The following is a 22,161-nucleotide window of genomic DNA, read 5'->3' as shown; positions in this document are numbered from 1 at the left end:
CTGTGGTGATCAAAGCAACAGTGAAACTAGAGGACCTTAATTCCATAATCACTCCTGTCAGTTGTGTAGAGTGTTGGCTGACTGCACTATAGCTTCACCTGTAAACTCTGGACAAATCTGTGAGCTATAAAAAGTGCTTTTTAAAAATCTCTCTAGGTTACAACTTCATACTGCATTCTTTAGAACTCCCTAAGAATTCCCCTGGAGATTCGAGATGTTGGGTGGCATTGCTGAAAAATCCTACTTCAGTGGGTTCAGCTCTTTACTGACACAAGTCTGTCAGTAGAGACCACCTTCTCCATTTGTCATTGGACAAACATGTTAGAAGTCCAATGCTATCTTCTGTTACTACTTTGGCCAACAATAAGAAATCTCATGGCCTCTGTCTTACATCATACTTATATCAACGCTGCCAACATCAATCACCCTTTCTATCCTTTCCTACTAAAGAAGCTCATTGTCTTCGAGGAAGAAGAGAAGGACAAAAGCTTTCCCAGCAACACATGTGAGGTCCTGTGATCTCAGTTTGCAGCAAGGATGCTAGATTACCCTCCTCTATACAGTGTTTTTTATAATGGATAAAAATGGAGATCCATCTAATATTAGCAGTGTTACCAGAATTTCAAAGGTGATTGCTCTTAGATACCTCTGATAGATACCCTATCATACCAATTTCTTGGAACATGACTATGAAAGTGGACCAAAGAACCCATAACCTGGTGTTTTAGATGTTCCTCAGTTTTCATATGCTGTGATGTCATGGGGCCAACGAAAAATCAGTAAATGATCAGTAAATGTAAAAACACAGCAATAGAAACCATTCAAAAGAAAACACAGAAAAGAATTCAAACGAAACAAAACCAAGCATCAAGGAGCTGCTGAAAAAATTCTCCTGGCCTAACATATATTTAACTGGAATTCTAACTGGCCTAACATATATTTAACTGGAATTCTAAAAGGGAAATAGGAAATGCATAAAATTTTTTTGAAAATATATGATTGAAAAATTTCTAGGGGCGCCTGGGTGGCTCAGTGGGTTAAGCCGCTGCCTTCGGCTCAGGTCATGATCTCAGAGTCCTGGGATCGAGCCCCGCATCGGGCTCTCTGCTCAGCAGGGAGCCTGCTTCCCCCTCTCTCTCTGCCTGCCTCTCTGCCTGCTTGTGATCTCTCTGTCAAATAAATAAATAAAATCTTTAAAAAAAAATTTTCTAAATTTGGTGGGAACTATAAACCCACTTACCCCAGAAGCTCCACAAAGATGAAATATAGACACATGAAGAAAACTACACCGAATGTAGTGGTTCTACATGTGAGGAGCTTGGAAGTCACCACTCCATTCTAATGACATGTAAAAAGCTAAATAAGCCGAAAAACCAACTCTTCTTGGGTTCATAAGAGAGGGGAGGATGAAGAACAAATCACTACCTACAAGATTGGAGACACAGGCAGGGGATACAGGTAATCACTGTTACCCCAGCAGAGGCTCACAGACACTGCAAGATCCAGTGCTGGGATAAAAAAACCTGAGCTGTAATTGATGAATTAATGGAGGCTCAGTGGGAATCATTCTGAAAATGAAGAACACCAAGGGGCACGATATTTTGAGATGACCTCCAGGAGTTTGACCAGTTTCCCTATAGTACTGGAGTTTCCCTATAGTATTGGGGAAAAATTCCTTCCTGCTTTAGGCAGGGGGAGGAGAAAGGAACCATTTTTTAAATACCAACCCCCCTCCTCCCCCACCCTGCACCCGGGGCACTCTGCTCTTTGTAATAAAGCCTGCCCTCAGGAGAAACTAATGAACCAGAACCAAACCTGCTGGAGTTTTTATCAAAGCCTAGTTGACCTGGGGCAAAGGGATTATCCAACTTCAGTCAGCTCTAGCTTTCCTGGTGGGAAAAGGAAATACCCAATTGGGACAGCAATTCTGTCCCACCTAAAAGGGAAAAGCAACCTGAGAAACCCTATGACATGGTCCATAGGCATAGACTACTGAAAGACTGAGACCTGATTATCGGACTAGAGAACACCTCCCTGACCCTCACACCACACCACCACATTACTAAGAGTCTAATTACAACAGTTCCTTTTACCTAGTACATCATGTCCTGTTGTCAAGAAAATATTACAAGACACACTCAAAGACCAAAACACAATTTGGAGAGACAGAACAAACTTTAGGACCAGATATAGTAAGGATGTTGGAATCATCAAGCTGGAAATTAAACACAGGTATGATCAATATGCTAAGTTCTCTAATGGATAAAGTAGACAGCATGCAAAACTAGGTGAATAGAGCTTGAAGTCCGGAATTCTGATGCCACCAACTTTGGCTTTCTTTTTCAATATTCCTTTGGCTATTCGAGGTCTTTTCTGGTTCCATATAAATTTTAGGATTATTTGTTCCATTTCTTTGAAAAAAATGGATGGTACTTTGATAGGAATTGCATTAAATGTGTAGATTGCTTTAGGTAGCATAGACATTTTCACAATATTTATTCTTCCAATCCAGGAGCATGGAACATTTTTCCATTTCTTTGTGTCTTCCTCAGTTTCTTTCATGAGTACTTTATAGTTTTCTGTGTATAGATTCTTAGTCTCTTTGGTTAGGTTTATTCCTAGGTATCTTATAGTTTTGGGTGCAATTGTAAATGGGATGGACTCCTTAATTTCTCTTTCTTCTGTCTTGTTGTTCAACAGACAAATGGATAAAGAAGATGTGGTATATTACACAATGGAATACTATGCAGCCATCAAAAGAAATGAAATCTTGCCATTTGCAACGACGTGGATGGAACTAGAGGGTATCGTGCTTAGCGAAATAAGTCAATCGGAGAAAGACAACTATCATATGATCTCCCTGATATGAGGGAGAGAAGATGCAACATGGGGGGTTAAGGGGGTAGGAGAAGAGTAAATGAAACAAGATGGGATTGGGAGGGAGACAAACCATAAGTGACTCTTAATCTCACAAAACAAACTGAGGGTTGATGGGGGGAGGGGGGTTGGGAGGGGGGTGGGATAATGGACACTGGGGAGGGAATGTGCTATGGTGAGTGCTGTGAAGTGTGTAAACCTTGTGATTCACAGACCTGTACCCCTGGGGATAAAATATATTATATGTTTATAAAAAATAAAATTAATAAAAAAAACCTAGGTGAATATCATGAACAGAGGTGGAAATCCTAACATAGAATCAGAAAGAAATGCTAAACAAACTAAACAACTGGAATGAAGTGAAGAATGTTTTTTTAAAAATTTTTACTATTTATTTATATTTAAAGATTTTATTTATTTATTTGACAGAGAGAGAGAGATCACAAGTAGGCAGAGAGGCAGGCAGAGAGAGAGGGGAAAGCAGTCTCCCTGCTGAGCTGAGAGCCCAATGCTGGGCTCGATCCCAGGATGCTGAGATCATGACCTGGGCTGAAGGCAGAGGCTTAACCCACTGAGCCAACCAGGTGCCCCTATTTTTTTTATTTCTTTTCAGTGTTCCAGAATTCATTGTTTATGCACCACACCCAATGCTCCTTGCAATACGTGCCTAGTTGGCTGGATATGGTTGAGAAAAGACTATCTGAGCTTGAGAATATAACAGTAGAAACTGCAAAACGGAAAAGTAAAGAGAACAAAGACTGAAAAAGAGAGAATGGACTATCCAATGGACTATCCAAGGACCACTACAAAAGGTGTAACATATGTGTAGTGGGAATACCAGAAGAAGAAGGAAAGAATGGAACAGTAGAACTATTTGAAGCAATAATTACTGAGAACAAGTTAATATCAGACACAAAACCACAGATTCAGGTGGCTCAGAGAACACCAAGCAGGATATGTGCCAAAAAAATTATAGCTACCCATGTCATTTTCAAACTACAGATAATTAAACATGAAGAGAAAATTTTGAAAGAAACTGGAGGTGGGGGGTGGGGGAGACTCTACCTATAGAGGAACAAATATATATAGAGGAACAAATAATATGATATATTAAATATAGTATATTAAGTATAATATTACATTAAATATTAATATTATTAAGGTAAATATAACATATTAAATATCAATATTAAATGCTTTAGTATATTAAATATGACAATTTAATATAATATAATGTAAATATTTCTGTAGTATTGAGGATACAAGTTAATATACAGAAGTCAATTGCTTTCTTATATACTAGCAATAAATGATTGGAAAGTAAAAAAAATACAATTTACATTAGGATCCACAAAAATTGAAATACTTAGGTACAAATTGAACAGAGTATGTGTAAGATCTAGATGAGAAAAAACAAAATCAAGATGATAAATAAAATCAAAGAACCAAATAAATGGAGAGATGCTGCGTATTCATGGTTAAGAAGACTCAATCACGTCAGTGGCTGTGGCAGCAACAGCTGTGGCTGGACCTCTGGGTTTTGGGATCCGGTACTGGAGCCAATCAGTATGGGCAGAGAACTGGGGGAGCATGCATGGAGTGTATTTCACAGTCTTCTAGGATCTCCTCAGTGAAACTCACTGTGGATAGGATTCTAACTTGGAGGGACCATGGAGTAGTATACAGCAAACAGCAATAGTTGGACAGATTGTCATGCCAGCTGGAGAGATTCAGTAGCAGGTCCGAGGTAGCCATTAATGGTACAGGTCAATAGTGGAAGCCAATTAATTCCATAAACTGGCCAGCCCACCATGGTCCAAGCTGTCCCTGGTGGACAAGGTCAAATCATCATGCCAGTACTTGTGTCTGGGACTCAGGGTTTACAGCAGATACAGTTGGTCCCACCTGGACAGATTCAGATCCATGGTGGGCAGGCTGTGCAGATACAGGGCCAGCAAGGCCAGACCCAGCAGATCATCGTCTCACAGCCCCAGAGAGCAGTCACTGCTGGCCAGACCCAGACCCAGCAGCAGAAGACTGTCCAGGGATGACAAATAGCACAGACCACTGAAGGACAGATCACCGTCCATCAGCCGGTACATGCAGACGGCACCATTCTGTGGCACCTTACAGTCCCTTTCCAGGGATGATCACCACACCAGCAGCCAGTCTGGCAGGAGAACAGATTGTTCAGACAGGAGGCAACACCGACACAAGCAGCAGTGGGCAAGGGGCTGTCACTATGACACTACCAGTGGCAGGCAATGTGGTCAATTCAGGAGGGATGGTCATGATGGTGCCTGGTACTGGCTCTGTACCTGCTGTCCAAAGAATCCCTCTCCCTGGGGCAGAGATGCTTAAAGAAGAGCCTCTCTATGTGAACACCAAACACGGGCCAAACCCATACTAAAGAGGAGGCAAGCCAGGGCTCAACTAGATGCAGAAGGGAACATTCCAAAGGGAAGAAGGAAATACCTGCCCGAGTCTCAGCACCTTCCCACCATGGCTCGGAAGCGGGGTGACAGTAGATGGTTTTTCTCTCCATAGGAAGAGGGCAGTCCTCATATGCAGGGTCCAGACCAAGCAGACAAAGAAGCAATGACACAGATGATCTGAATGTCCTAACCCTAGGCCATGTGTTGGAACAGATCAAGGTCATGCTCCTCACCACTGTTTTCCACCGTTCCAGGAAATTGATCCCCTCTTCCAATGGGACATTGACAATTATGTGCTGCCTTTTCTACAACACAGAAACCACTTAGTTTTTTTAAAAAAGTGGCTCAGTATTATAATTGCAGTGATGTCTGGCAAATTGAAACCCCAAGCCTTTGTCTCAGCCTTCTACATAATACCTGTTTCAGACTGTTGATGGATTAGGATCCTAATTAGGATTAGGATGATGCAAGGGACATATGTACCTAAGTGCACACACAGCACTTATGTTGGCTTCTGAAGCCAGCCAGCCATCTTAGCAGCAGAGGGCAAACTTCTCAACCCAGACCTCAATCAGGGAAGCCGAGGCTCACTTCTTCCTATGGTATCTAAGCAGCATCCATCCCTATGATGGGGATCTCAGGCTGACTCACCAGACACTTTGTATTCAGAGGTGACTTCCAGGTAAGGAAGTTCCATCTCATGATATGGAAACAGTAAATTCGTTGAGATACATTCACCCTAATAATCTCTATCTACCCAGATGATAGGTTGGTATTTTTGGATCTCAGCCAAGAAAAAGCTAACTCTGGGAATAGAATGACAAAAGACTCAAGCTCTAAAAATATAAATTGTGGAATCTCTCTCTTTTTTTAAGCTTTGACAAGATGTGTTCTTTTTGTCTGTCTGGACCTTGAAACTACCTTCTGTTAAGTAGAGGATAAAGCCATAAAAGCTCCATATTTCGCATGGAGTCCAACGCATGGTTTGGACTCACATCCCTGAGATCAAGACCTGATCTAAGACTGAGGGTCAGATGATCAATGACTGAGTCATCCTGGCACTCCTAGAGATCAACAATCATAGGCTTTGTGACAGCATTTGGGAAGAGGATTGTTCACACATGGGGCGCCTGGGTGGCTCATGCCTTTAGCCTAGGTCATGATCTCAGGGTCCTGGGATCGAGCCCCACATGGGGCTCTCTGCTCGGCAGGGAGCCTGCTTCCCTCCCCAACCCCGCCTGCCCCCCTCTCTGGGTACTTGTGATCTCTCTCTCTCTCTGTCAAATAAATAAATAAATATAATCTTAAAAAAAAAGGAAGAAGTGTTCACATGTGTTTCAGTTGAGCAAAAGAAGAGAGAGTAGTATATATACCCATGTGTTATCACATAATGTGAGTCTCCAGGGAATGGATGCCTGGGATGGATCATGAAGATGAAAAGAATGATTTACATTTATACCATAACCTTTTAACACACATGGAAAGGGAGAAGTTTGAGAACTGCTCTTTGACTACTTCTGTTTGGAAAACATTGTTCAGTCATGCACTCCTGGACATGTTCCAGCTTACCTGCTCAAGTTTAAGGTGAATGTTGGCTTCACTCCTGCAGCACTTTGTTTTGTTTTGGCCCCGGAGAGCGAACATTCTCTTTCATTCCCTGGCATCTGATTCTTTGGTGCCAGTTTCCATGGTTCCCCTTTTCTACATAGGCCTTGTACAGCAGAAAGATTTTTACATTGCATTCACCTTCTAGGGATAAGCTGTCGACTGGTAATGGTGATGGCCGCAGGGTCAAGAATTGGGAGATAGTTTCCAGAATGGACTGTGCCTCAGAAATCTCTTTGCTAGATGTTGAACCTGGGGGAAACTAAGATGATTTTTCAGAAAAGAGTTGCTGCCTTCTCTAGAAACAATGAAGACCTAATTCTTTTGAAGATCATTTGGGTTTGATTTAAATACCAAGAGTAAGGATTGGCACTTTGATTTCACTCTAATTGTATTAATAGGGAAAAGAAAATAAACCCTCTGAAGAAAATATTACGAAGGGAAACAATTGTCATGGTCAAAATCGAGGTACAGAACTACGCAAACAAAGGAAGAAGTGAAGTCCTTTCCTAGTCCCTGGTATCTAATCACCTGTCCTGGCTTCCAGATGTAGGAGAGACCAACCCTTTGGCTCTTGACTTAAGTTTCAGACAATGACTTTATTCGTAATCCCCAAGTTTTTCAGATGATAGTTCACTAAAAATAAGGAGGAATTTCTATCCCTTGGTTTGTATAAAGGTCTTTAAGATGCAGAGCTCAGAAAGAAAGTTCTCAGATCTAAGGAACAGCAATTCTAAAATGTAATTTGTGTTTATAAGTTTGTACATGGTAATATCAACCTCATATTGTTGCAGACCTTTTTCCCATGAGTTTGAGTTGTGCTTTGTTTGAAATGAAATGCTTCAGTTGTCATTTTGTTGCTGCATGTCAGTTAGCCTGTGGCCCTTCTATTATGGTCATTTTAGCACACCGAAATAACCCACAAAGTGGGGGGCTGAGGTTTGGATTTTTTTTTCTTTGTTACTAGAAGTTATTTTATTTGTCCTTATGACTGTCGTGATGACTTTATAGATGCAGAAAGAGTGAATGAATGAGTGAATAATTGGCTTAATGCATAGTTATTTTATCTTGAGTGCTCTTTTTGATGAGATAATTATAAATGTATATATTTTAATTGCACTGGTACACTGAACATGTCAATGTCTATACCAACAGAGCTGGACCAAAAGAGCTTTTTCTAGCTGTTTTGTGCCTGATAATAATGTCTTGATTTTCCTTTGGGACTCAACAATATAGGTTTTTCTCCCAGCAGTAGGGAGAGTACAGATGATCAATCACTGATGTCATTGCAATTGTTATTTTTAAAAACATATTTGTAAAAAATACGGGCCCCTGGGTGGCTCAGTGGGTTTAAAGCCTCTGCCTTCTGGTAGAGGGTCCTGGGATCTAGCCCTGCATTGGGCTCTCTGCTCAGCAGGGAGCCTACTTCCCCCTTTGCTCAGCGGGGAGCCTGCTTCCCTTCCTCTCTCTCTGCCTGCCTCTCTGCTTACTGTGATCTCTGTCTGTTAAGTAAATGAATAAAATCTTAAAAAAAAACCCAAAAATGAAAAAAAAAGAAGACTCAATATTGTCAAGATGTCAGTTCTTCTAATTTGATTTGTAGATTCAGTGGAATCCCAATAAAAAATCCCAGCAGTTATTTTTTGGATATTGACAAACTGATTCTTTTATTTATAGGGAGAGGCAAAAAACCCAGCATAGCCAAGGCAATGTTAAAAGAGAAAAAAATCTGAGGACTGACACTACCCAACTTCAAGATTTACTATCAAGGTACCAAAATGAGGGCAGTATGGTATTGGCTAAAGAACAGACAGATCAATCGAACACGAGAGAAAGTTCAGAAATAGACCCTCATAAATATAGTCAATTGATCTTTGACAAAGAAGCAACAACAATATGATAGAACAAAGATAGTTTTTTCAACAAATAGTACTGGAATATTTAGATATCATGAAAAAAAAAGGTCAATCTAGACACGGACCTTATATCCTTCACAAAAATTCAGAGTGGATCAAAGACTTATATGTAAGCACAAAACTGTAATACTCCTAGAAGATAGCATAGGAGAAAATCTAGATGACCTTGAGTATAGTGCTGGCTTTTTAGATACAACACCAAAAACACAAACCATGAGAGAAAGAATTGATACCTGGATTTTATTTAAAAACTTCCGTGTAAAAGTTAATGTCAAAAGAATGACAAGATAAGTCACAGATTGGGTGAAAGTATTTCCAAAAGACATATTTGATAAATGAATGATGGCCAAAATATACAAAGAGCTTTTAAAACTCAACAATAAAAAATAAAAATCTGAAGAAAACATGGTTCAAAGACCTTCACAGTACATCATTTAACAGGCTTCAGACATGGCAACTCATGGCAAATGAGCATATGGAAAGATGCCTAACATTATATATCATTAAGGAAATGCAAATTAAAACAACAGGGGATATCAGTACACATCTATTAGGGTAATTGAAATCCAAAACACCAAATGCTGTCAAGGATATGGAGCAACAGAAACTCTCATATGCTGATGGTGGAAATGAAGAATAGAACAGTCAATTTAGAAGACAGTTCGGCAGTTTTACAAAACTGAACATAATTTTACCCTATGATCCAACTGTCCTGCTCCTTGATATTTACCCAAAGGAGGTATAGAATTATGTCCACACAAAATCTGCACACGATGTTTATAGCAACTTTACTCATAATTGCCAAAACTTGGAAGCAACCAAGATGTCCTTCTGTAGGTGAATTAATAAGTAAGCTGTGGTACAACAGATAATGGAATATTATTCAGCATTAAAAAGAAATGAATTATCAAGCCATGAAAAGATGTATAGGAACCTTAAATACATATTATTAATTTTAAGAAGTCAACATGAAAAAGCTACATACTGTATTATACCCACTATCTGACATTCTGTAAGAGGCAAAACTATGAAGACAGCAAAAGGATTGCAGGGGTTGGTGGGATGGGTGACAAGTAAGTGGAACATAGAGGATTGTTAGGGATGATACCATAATGGTGGATAAATGTCATTATCCTTTTTGTCTAAACTCATAGAACGTTCAACATCAAGGGTGAACCCTAATGTAAACTATAGATTTGGGTTGATTATGATGTATCAATGCAGGGTCATCAGTTGTAACAGATGTATAACTCCGGTGGGTTTTATTGATAATGGGGGAGGCTAGGCAAGTGTGTGTGTGGGAGTATATGGAAAATCTGTGTACCTTCTTTCTAATTTTGCTGTTAACCTAAAACTGACCTAAAAAATGAGGTCTTAAAAAATAACTTAAGCTATATATTAATAAAATGAAATGTGAGGAAAACAAAACAAAACAAAACCACACCCAGACACAACCATCTCAAATTATCTAAAACCAATGGTAAGGAGAAAATCTTATAAACAGCCAAAAAGAAAACAAACAAACAAACAAACAAAGAGACACAGTATGTTTTGAGGCAAAAAACATATGAGAATAACAGATTTCTCATCAGAAGCAACACAATCAAGGAGACAGTGAAGCAACGTCTTTATAATAGGAAAGTGAACAGCTGTCAACCTAGAATTCTACACCAAGAAAAGAAGCTTTCAAAAATATAACCGCATGAAGTTTGAAACCCCTCCTTTGTTCTCTTTAATTCTTCTCTGGCCCTTTCCTGCACCTCCCTGTTTCTTACAATTTGCATATACATATAACTACCTGGGTGTGTTCACCCACCAACAACGTACAATCTAGAAGTAATTCCAGATCAATTAGCCCTCCAAACAATGGGTGATTACTAGGCTTTTTTTTTTTTTTTTTTTTTTTTTTGGCAGACAGAGATCACTAGCCTGCAGAGAGATTGGAGGGAGCAGGCTCCCGGCTGAGCAGAGAGCCAGATGCGGGGCTCCATCCCAGGACCCTGGGATCGTGACCTGAGCAGAAAGCACAGGCTTTAACCCACTGAGCCACCCAGGCACCCCGATTCCTAGGCTTTTATAGCTGCACTGCTGTTACTTCTCTCCAAACTAAATATGTTCCAAAGGCAAACCTAGTCTCTATTTAAGAAGCTAGCAGTGTATTGTAATTTTTAATTACAATGAAAATGAATGAATGAATGAAAAGCAAGCTCCTTACTTAACTAGGACCCTGGGAGTACGTGCCCGCTATTGTACTTTATTTGCCTTTGCATGCATGGTGTCTGTCATTGCCCTGTGTCTCTCTGTTCATCTTTTTGCCCAGTTTCCAGGACAAGACTGTTTGTTCTAGCCTTTGGCTTCCCACTACCATGTTTTTGTTTCCCTTTGGATCATTGATTCATGTGTACTTATCATCTTAAGCTCACAAGACTTTTTAAAAGTCTTAAAGATCTTTAAATAATTTTTAAAGATCTTAAATGACTGTTAAAGATCATAAGCTCACAAGACTTTTTAAATTATAAGGGAGAGAGTGTCCATGATAGGCCAGGAAGCAAAAGCACCCCAGGCATTTCTTCCTGCCCCTCTGGAGTCAGCAAGGCCACATTCCAAAAGACATTTATTTGGTTTTCTTGATCCTTCAGCTACTTAGGTGAAGCCACTTAATGGGTGGAGGGCAATACCAGGGATTAAAATTTTTTTCTGCAAAGGACTTGAGGTAGCATTAGAATTACTCTTAGTCTAAATGCATAACGTTTGTTTCCCATTCTTTCTCACCGTGCTTTTATTTACTTCTACTGTTTGCTTTTCAATAATTCCATGTTTTTGAGGTAGGGAATTTCCAAGCCCATTGAAATTTGATTTTACATTAATTTTTTCTGCTTTGATGATGATCATTAACTTCTAGAAATGGGACTTTGTGCTTCCATTTCACAGGCTCATCTCCAGTGTCTGGTTTCATTGTTCTTTTGTCTGTTTGCTCTTCAGGCTTCAGACTGGCAGCTTAATGGAGTGTATAATGTTTTTTCATGTTAGAAGCAAGTGACTAGAGGCAACTTGTAACATTTCACTCAAATTAACCAACACCCTGTGAATGCAGAAACCCTCAAGGAACACATTTTTGCTGTGAATTTTATATTAGACCATCTTGGATTAAACATTGGCTGCTGCCAGTTGATAAATAACATCTATGTTTATGGATATTAGGTTACAATTAGTCAGAATTTAACTGAATAGAAATTTGTGGATTATTTTGCTGATAGAATAGTGTATGCTTTTATTTTTCATTATGTTATATTTATTTCACTATTTATCTGTCTGCCTTATTTATCTATGAGCTTTCTGATGTGCTCAGTGCCTTACACAGTGTCTGGCAAATAGTATGCTCTAAATAAATCTTCGTTGAATGACAATAAACTTCCAAGATCATAGGAACTTGAGGCAAGGAAGATTTTTCAGAAATTGTGTTTGGGAATTTCCTTTATTTTTTAGTTTGTTGAAGAGCCGTTTTAAAGTGAAGTGCTGTGCTTTGTTTTCTCCAAATCCGATGTTGGGACGTATATGAATTCTTAATCTTTTTTCCCTTCACTGATGACATTTTTTCCCTTGCCTTTGCTTTAAAGTAATACCTCATCAAATTTTTTTAGCAATTTCAGGACCACAAGTTCTAATACCAGTAACAATATGTATCTGTTTGGCAGTTCTATGGGTAGGTTTTTTTTTTTTTTTTCCTTTTCTGCAGTTATTCAATAGTCAATAGTCAGAAAACTGAAGTACAATGTTCAGATGAAGGATTTTCTAGGAAATTTGTTAACTATATCTAGATAGATGAAGATGCTTCCTCTTTTAGCAATCTTCAGTTAAAAAAAAAAACAACTTCTTTCTCTTGCTTCTGCATTTTCTTATTAAGTCTTATATCCTAACACATATGTAGCTAGAATGTCAGTGTAAATCATTCATCCATTGATTTAATTTTTCACTCTAGAACAGCAATATAAAAGATGAGAAAGACTGGGAGATTGCTCTTGAAGCATTTTACAACTAATCCTTGCATTTCAAAATTAATTTAATTTTAACTATTTCATTAAAAAAGGCATGTTTTATGGTGGAATTAAAAGACTCAAGCCCACTGGTTTACCACTGGGCAAATAATTGAGCATAAATGGGGTGTTTGATTTGGGTAAATCCAGAGTGTAATTATCCCAGTGATGTACACCTTTGAATTCCACTAAGCAGTAAGAATCTACAGATTATTTCCTTGACTAACTGTTTCATCATATAGGACATCTTGATTTTCTCACTAAAAACAACTAAAAATATTGATTGAAATATTTTAAAATATCAAGTGCATCAATGAGCTGCTTAGGAAGAAAGGAATTTTCAAAGGTAAAGACCGACTAAAGCAGGAGCACAGGGAAGTAAGCACTGAACTTAGCACTGAAGTAAGTTACGTGAACTTAGACTTTGGTTTCGATACACTTAAAAATCTGCATTGAGGTGTAATTGACATTGGGTATACAACATAATAATTCTATATCTATATGTACTGTGAAATGACCATCACCATAGTATGTCTAGTTACCATTCATCACTATACAGTCACAATTTTTTTTTCTTGTGATGAGAACTTTTAAGACATTTTCTTGGCAACTTTCAAATATACAGTACAATATTTTTTTTTTCATTTTCATTTATTTTTAAAATTTCTTTTCAGTATTCCAGAATTCATTGTTTATGCACCACACCCAGTGCTCCATGCAATATGTGCCCTCCATAATACCCACCACCAGGCTCACCCAACCTCCCACCCCTCGCCCCTTCAAAACCCTCATATTGTTTCTCACAGTCCACAGTCTATTGCCTGTAGTCACCATGCTGTATATTATATCCTATGACTTATTATTTTAAAAATGGAATTTTGTACCTCTTGTCCCCTTTCACCTATTTTGTCCACACCTAGCCACCCTTCCCTCTGGCAATGGACACTTAAGTTGCTTCCATATCTTGGTTATTGTAAATGATACTGCAGCAAACAGAGGGGTGCTTATATCTTTTCAAATTAGTATTTTCATTTTCTTCAGATAAATATCTAGAATTGGAATTGCTGGATAATATGGTAGTACTAATTTATTATTTTTTGAGGAAACTTCATATTGTTTTCCATAGTGGCTGCACCAGTTCACATTCCCACCAATAGCACATGAGGGTTCCCTTTTCTCCAAGTCCTCGCCAACACTTGTTACTCCTTGTTTTTTTGGTAATAGTCATTCTAATAGGTGTGAGGTGATGTCTTATTAAGGGTTTGCTTTGTATTTCCCTGATAGTTAATGACGTTGAACATCTTTTCATGTGCCCATTGGCTATCTGTATGTCCCTTTGGAAAAATGTCTGTTCAGATCCTCTGCCCATTTTTTTCATGGGATTTTTTTTTCTACTATTGAGTTGTATGAGTTCTTTATATATTTTGTACATTAGCCCCTTTTAGATATATCATTTGCAAATATTTTCTTCCATTCAATAGATTCCCTTTTTATTTTGTTAATTGTTTCCTTTGCTATGCAGAAGGTTTTAGTATGATATAAATTTGTCTATTTTTGTTTTTACCGTCTTTGCTTTTATTGACAGTTCCAAGAAATCATCTCTAAGATCCAATGTCAAGGAGCTTTCTACCTATGTTCTCTTCTAGGATTTTATGGTTTTAGGTCTTACATTCAAGTCTTTAATCCATTTTGAATTTTTGTGCATGGTTTAAGATTGAAATCTAATTTTATTCTTTTGCCTGTGGCTGTTACTTTTCCCGCACCATTAATTGAAGAGATTATCCCTTCCCCATTGAATTTTCTTGCCTCTTTTGTCATAAATTATTGACTATATATGTTTATTTCTGGGCTCTTTATCCTGTTTCATTTGATCTATGTGCCTGTTTTTATGCCAATACCCTACTGTTTTGATTACTATAGCTCTGTACTATAGTTTGAAATCAGGGAGCTTTTTCCCCCAGCTTTATTCTTCTTTCTCCAGATTGCTTCAACTACTTGGGGTCTTTTGTGGTTTCACACGAATTAGGATTTTTTGGTTCTATTTCTGTGAAAAATGTCATTGGAATTTTGATAGGAATTGCATTGAATCTGTAGATTATTTGGGGAAAAAAGGACAGTTTAACAATATTAGTTCTTCTAATCCATGAGCAGGGGATATTTTTCCATTTCTTTGTGCCTGTTTCAATTTATTTCTTCAGTGTCTTATAGTTTTCAATGTAGAGATCTTTCATTTCTTTTGTTAAATTTATTTTTATTTTATTTTATTTTATTTATTTATTTTTTTAAAAGATTTTATTTATTTATTTGACAGAGAGAAATCACAAGTAGGCAGAGAGGCAGGCAGAGAGAGAGGAGGAAGCAGGCTCCCTGCTGAGCAGAAAGCCCGATGTGGGGCTCGAACCCAGGACCTGGGATCATGACCTGAGCCGAAGGCAGCGGCTTAACCCACTGAGCCACCCAGGCGCCCCATGTTAAATTTATTTTTAGATATTTTATTCTGTTTGAAGCAATTACAAATGGGGTTGTTTTATTTTTTTTAATTTTAAAATTAAAAATTTTTTTTCAGTGTACCAGAATTCATTGTTTATGCACCACACCCAGTGCTCCATGCAATACGTGCCCTCCATAATACCCACCACCAGGCTCAACCAACTTCCCACCCCTCACCCCTTCAAAACCCTCAGATTGTTTTTCAGAGTCCATAGTCTCTCATGGTTCATCTCCCCCTCCAATTTCCCTCAACTCTCTTTTCCTTTCCATTTCCCCATGTCCTCTGTGTTATTTCTTATGCTCCACAAATAAGTGAAACCATATGATAATGGACTCTCTCTGCTTGACTTATTTCACTCAGCATAATCTCTTCCAGTCCCATCCATGTTGATATAAAAGTTGGGTATTCATCCTTTCTGATGGAGGCATAATACTTCATAGTGTATATGGACCACATCTTCCTTATCCATTCGTCTGTTGAAGGGCATCTTGGTTCCTTCCACAGTTTGGCGACCATGGCCATTGCTGCTATGAACATTGGGATACAGATGGCCCTTCTTTTCACTACATCTGTATCTTTGGGGTAAATACCCAGTAGTACAATTGCAGGGTAATAGGGTAACTCTATTTTTAATTTCTTAAGGAATCTCCACACTTTTTTCCAAAGTGGCTGCACCAACTTGCATTCCCACCAATAGTGTAAGAGGGTTCCCCTTTCTCCACATCCTCTTCAACAAACATTGTTTACTGTCTTGTTAATTTTGGCCATTCTAACTGGTGTAAGGTGGTATCTCAATGCAGTTTTGATTTGAATCTCCCTGATGACTAGTGATGATGAACATTTTTTCATGTGTCTGATAGCCATTTGCATGTCTTCGTTGGACAAGTGTCTGTTCGTGTCTTCTGCCCATTTTTTGATGTGATTATCTGTTTTGTGTGTGTTGAGTTTGAGTAGTTCTTTACAGATCTTGGACATCAGCCCTTGGTCTCTCGTGACATTTGTGAATATCTTCTCCCATTCCATGTGTTGCCTCTTTGTTTTGTTGACATTTCCTTTGTTGTGCAGAAGGTTTTTATCTTGATGATGTCCCAAAAGTTCATTTCTGCTTTTGTTTCCTTTGCCTTTGGAGATGTGTCTTGAAAGAAGTTGCTGTGGCCGATGTCAAAGATGTTACTGCCTATGTTTTCCTCTAGGATTCTGATGGATTCCTGCCTCACATTGAGGTCTTTTATCCATTTCGAGTTTATCTTTGTGCATGGTGTAAGAGAATGGTCGAGTTTCATTCTTCTACATATCGCTGTCCAATTTTCCCAGCACCATTTATTGAAGAGACTGTCTTTTTTCCACTGTATATTCTTTCCTGCTTTGTCGAAGATTATTTGACCATAGAGTTGAGGGTCCATATCTGGGCTCTCTACTCTGTTCCATGGGTCTATGTGTCTGTTTTTATGCCAGTACCATGCTGTCTTGGTGATCACAGCTTTGTAGTAAAGCTTGAAATCAGGCAACGTGATGCCACCAGTTTTGTTTTTCTTTTTCAACATTTCCTTAGCAATTCAGGGTCCCTTCTGATTCCATACAAATTTAGGATTGTTTGCTCCAGCTCTTTGAAAAATGCTGGTGGAATTTTGATCAGGATGGCATTGAAATTATAGATTGCTCTAGGCAGTACAGACATTTTAACAATATTTATTCTTCCAATCCATGAGCATGGAATGGTCTTCCATCTTTTAGTGTCTTCTTCAATTTCTTTCATGAGTGTTCTGTAGTTCCTTGAGTACAGATCCTTTACCTCTTTGATTAGGTTTATTCCCAGGTATCTTATGGTTCTTGGTGCTATAGTAAATGGAATCAATTCTCTAATTTCCCTTTCTGTATTTTCATTGTTAGTGTATAAGAAAGCCACTGATTTCTGTACATTGACTTTGTATTCTGCCACATTACAGAATTTCTGTATGAGTTCTAGTAGTTTGGGGGTGGAGTCTTTTGGGTTTTCCATACAAAGTATCATGTCATCTGTGAAGAGAGAGAGTTTGACTTCTTCATTGCCAATTTGAATACCTTTTATTTCTCTTTGTTGTCTGATTGCTGTTGCTAGGACTTCTAATACTATGTTGAACAAGAGTGGTGAGAGTGGGCATCCTTGTCGTGTTCCTGATCTCAACGGGAAGGCTGTGAGCTTTTTCCCATTGAGGATGATATTTGCTGTGGGTTTTTCATAGATAGATTTTATGAAGTTGAGGAATGTTCTCTCTAACCCTATACTTTGAAGCATTTTAATCAGGAATGGATGCTGGATTTTGTCAAATGATTTTTCTGCACCAATTGAGAGGACCATGTGATTCTTCTCTCTTCTAGTATTGATTTGTTCTATCACATTGATTGATTTGTGAATGTTGAACCATCCTTGAAATCCAGGGATGAATCCCACCTGGTCATGGTGGATAATCTTTTTGATGTACTGTTGGGTCCTATTAGCTAGGATCTTGTTGAGAATCTTGGCATCCATATTCATCAGGGATATTTGTCTGAAATTCTCCTTTTTGGTGGGATCTTTGCCTGGTTTGGGGATCATGGTAATGCTGGCTTCATAAAAGAGTCTGGAGGGTTTTCCTTCTGCTTCAATTTTTTGAAACAGCTTCAGGAGAATAGGTGTTATTTCTTCTTTGAAAGTTTGGTAGAATTCTCCAGGGAATCCATCAGGTCCTGGACTGTATGTTTTTTGGGAGGTTTTTGATCACTGCTTCAATCTTGTTACTAGATATCAGTCTATTCAGGTTGTCAATTTATTCCCCATTCAATTTTGGAAGTTTCTAGTTTTCCAGGAATGCATCCATTTAATCTAGGTTGCTTAACTTATGGGCATATAACTGTTGATAATAATTTCTGATGATTGTTTCTATTTCCTTGGTGTTAGTTGTGATCTATCCCTTTTCATTCATAAATTTATTAATTAGGGTCCTCTCTCTTTTCTTTTGGATTAGTTTGGCCAATGGTTTATTGGTCTTATTGATTATTTCAAAAAACCAGCTTCTAGTTTGATTGATGCATTCTACTGTAACTCTAGTTTCTATCTCATTGATCTCTGTTCTAATCTTGATTATTTCCCTTGTTGTGTGTGGAGTTGGCTTAATTTGTTGTTGATTCTCCAGTTCTTTAAGGTGTAGGGACAGCTGGTGTATTCTGGATTTTTCAATTTTTTTTTAGGGAGGCTTGGATGGCTATGTATTTCCCCCTTAGGACCTCTTTTGCTGTATCCCATAGGTTTTGGACTGAAGTGTCTTCATTCTCATTGGTTTCTATGAATTAAGTTCTTCTTTGATCTCCTGGTTGATCCAAGCATTCTTAAGCAAGTGGTCTTTAGCTTCCAGGTGTTTGAGTTCCTTCCAGACTTTTCCTTTTGATTGAGCTCCAGTTTCAAAGCATTGTGATCTGAGAATATACAGGGAATAATGTCAGTCTTTTGGTATCAGTTGAGTCTTGATTTGTGACCCAGTATGTGGTCTATTCTGGAGAAGGTTCCATGTGCTCTCAAGAAGAATGAGTATTCTGTTGTTTTAGGATGAAATGTTTTATATAAATCTATGAGGTCCATCTGGTCCAATGTGTCATTCAATGCTCTTGTTTCTTTATTGATTTTCTGCTTGGATGATCTATTACTGAGAGTGGCGTGTTAAGATCTCCTACTATTAATGTATTCATATCAATATGACTCTTTATCTTGATTAACAGTTTTCTTATGTAATTGGCTGCTCCTATATTGGGGGCATAAATATTTACAATTGTTAGATCTTCTTGGTGGATAGTCCCTTTAAGAATTATGTAGTGTCCTTCTATGTCTCTGACTATGGTCTTTAGTTTAAAATCTAATTTATCTGTTATGAGAATTGCTACCCCAGCCTTCTTTGAGGCCCATTGGCATGGTCTCACTTTCAGTCTGGTTGTATCCTTAGGTTCAACATGGGTCTCTTGTAGACAACATATGGATGGGTCCTGTTGTTTTATCCAATCTGCAACCCTGCATCATTTAATAGGTGCATTTAGGCCATTCACGTTGAGAGTGATTATTGAGAGATACTTTCTTATTGACATTGTGTTACCTGTGAAGTCTTTGTTTTGTTAGATTGTCTCCATATATTTCTGTTTAATGATATTCTTAGTTTTTTTCTCTTTTATAGACCCCCCCCTTAATATTTCCTGCAGTGTCGGCTTGGTGGTCACATATTCTTTTATACCTTGCTGGTCTTGGAAGCTCTTTATCTGTCCATCCATTTTCAATGTCAGTCTTGCTGGGCAAAATATTCTTGGCTGCATGTTCTTCTCATTTAGTGCCCTGAATACATCTTGCCAGCCCTTTCTGGCTTGCCAGGTTTCTATGGACAGGTCTGATATTATTCTGATGGGCTTTCCTCTGTATGTAAGGAATTTCTTCACCCTAGCTGCTTTCAAGAGCGCCTATCTACAATTATGATTCATCATTTCCCTCACAATCAGGTGTCTCAAGGTCTTTCTAGAGTCTATGATCTTGAGGGGAGACCTTTCTGCCTCTAGTACAGGAACACTGGTTCCTTTCACGAGATTTGGAAAATTTTCATGGAGAATTTGTTCAGCTATATCTTTTAGTGTTCTTTCTTTCTTCTCCCCCTCAGGGATACCAATAATTCTGGTGTTGGAATGTTTCATGGTGTCATTTATTTCCCCAATTCTGTTTTCATGGCTTCTAAGCTGTTTGTTCCATGCTTCCTCCTGATCCTTTTTCTCTATCTGTTTGTCCTCCAGATAACTAATTCTATCTTCTGCCTCAGTTACCTAGCTTTTAGTGAATTTAGATTAGATTGGAACTCATTGAGAACATTGTTAACATCATCCCTGGTGGCTTTCACTTCTGCCCTAATCAATTCCATTTTGTCATCAAAGGCTTTCTCCAACCTAGCTATTGCCTGGATAATTGTTAGCCTGAATTCCCTTTCTGACATACTGTCTATGTCCATATCCAATAGCTCTGATGAAGAGGGCCCAGTCTCTGAATTTTTCTTCTGTTGGGCATTCTTGTTCCTAGTCATTTTGGTGAGAGATGGCTGAACTGATGTGTAGCTGAATGTATCAACCATGGTGCAGGCAAGGTGCCCCCTGGAATGCTTCTGAGTAATCGAGAGTCCCCACCAAAAAGAAAGAAAAAAGAAAAAAAAAGAGAGAGAGAGAAACAGGAAAAAAAAAAAAAGATACAATAAAAGAGAAGGCCCAGCCCAAATGGGCCCCAAGGTAAGATTTATGAAGTATACAAACAAAAACAGACAAAAAGACTGACAAAAGTAGATGACAAGAGAAAAATAAATAAATAAAAAAAGAACCTCATCAAAAAGAACCCCAAGTATAAGATTTATATACTACCAGAACAAAAACAAATACACAGAAACACTGACAGAAGAAAAAGATGGGAGAATGGTTATAAATTCTCAGTGTGGGCGAGGAAGATTATTTTGATTCTTCCTGGATGAATCTTGATATCTTTATTAAAGTACTCAACTTTCCTGAGATAAAGGGAGATTAAAACTGGTTTACCTCTAGGAGTAGCATTGATTCGGGAAAAGGGATTACCTTGAAGCTTATCTCTATATGAATATTAAAAAAATAAAATTAAATTAAAAAAATTAAAAAATAGAAAAGCAAAAGAAAAACATAGGTATATATATCAAAAAAGTTCAGGTTAAAAGGTTATTATGGAATTTGATGTACTGAACATCTCATTGTGATGGTAAATAAGTTAAAAAGTTACATATAAAAAAAAGGAAAAGAACCAGAATAGTGGGAATGAATTAAAAATAAAAGTTGTATCTATGAAGTAGTGGTGGTTGTCCTCTTGTTTTTTTGTTTTGTTTTGTTTTGTGTTTGCTGGCTTTCTGGGGAAGGGGCCTGCTGCATGGGTTTTCAGGCAGTGTTGCTAAAGTCCTCCTGCCCCCATCAAAGGGCTGTGTGCTGAGGAAACCTGTTTTTCAGGCTTTTGTTCTCTGGAGGTTTTTGTTTGTTTGTTTGTTTGTTTGTTTGTTTTCTCTCCCCTTGGTGGCTTTTGGTGGTTTTTGGAGGTTTTAGAGGAAAGCAAACTGCACCCAGACCTCCCCCTCAGAGAAGCCTCAGTCTGTTCCCCTCTGGGCGCTCCAGAGCACATAAATTCCCCCTTGGCCGTTGACAGAGCACATTCCCAGTCACGGTCTCTGGGGTCACAGGAACTCCCGCTTCTACCCAAAACCATGAGAAATACTAGCTGCAGCTGTCTGGGCAGGTTCAGACCGCCAGAGAGGTCCGAAGCAGTGAGAGTGCACTGAAGATTTTCCTGCTGGCTCGGGGTTGGGAGTGCTCAGACTTTCTGGGTCCTAGAGAGTGCCGGCTGGCGCCTGCACTCACCTCTCTCAGGAGGAGTATAGGGCGGTACTTAGACTCTGGTGGGGCAGCATGTGTGCCCATGCAGAGTGCAAAAGGCTGTGGTTCTGCCGGTTGGCGAGGCTCCCTCACCCTCACGGGCGCTACCATGTAGACAGTCTCTGGCTTCTTTGCTGCACTCTCTCTGGCTCAGCGCCGTGGTGGCTGTCCTGGGTCAGCTGGCTTAAGCCCTTGTCCCTAACCGCCCAATTCCCCCACTTTCCCCCTTTGATCCTCTGCTCTTTTTGAGTGCTTTCAACCAGACTCCAAGTTAATGCTGGTCCCCAATCACAAAGCACTCTCATATTGGGGTATTACTTTCCAATGGGTCACTTCTGGTTGCTCCCTCCCCCTTTTGTTTATCTTCTGATATCAATCCAATGTTT

General features: G+C 38.8%; 1 pseudogene; it reads left to right on the top strand.

Moving 5' to 3' along the window:
* Positions 1-4,547: 4,547 nt before the first annotated feature.
* Positions 4,548-5,502, top strand: LOC125094248 (nuclear transcription factor Y subunit alpha-like; annotated as a pseudogene).
* The last annotated feature ends 16,659 nt before the right edge of the window (positions 5,503-22,161 follow it).

Source organism: Lutra lutra, chromosome 2, assembly GCF_902655055.1.
Source record: "Lutra lutra chromosome 2, mLutLut1.2, whole genome shotgun sequence".
In the NCBI taxonomy this organism is placed as follows: Eukaryota; Metazoa; Chordata; class Mammalia; order Carnivora; family Mustelidae; genus Lutra; species Lutra lutra.
Note: the sequence above shows the minus strand (reverse complement) of the source record. Positions and strands in the feature narration are given on the sequence as shown.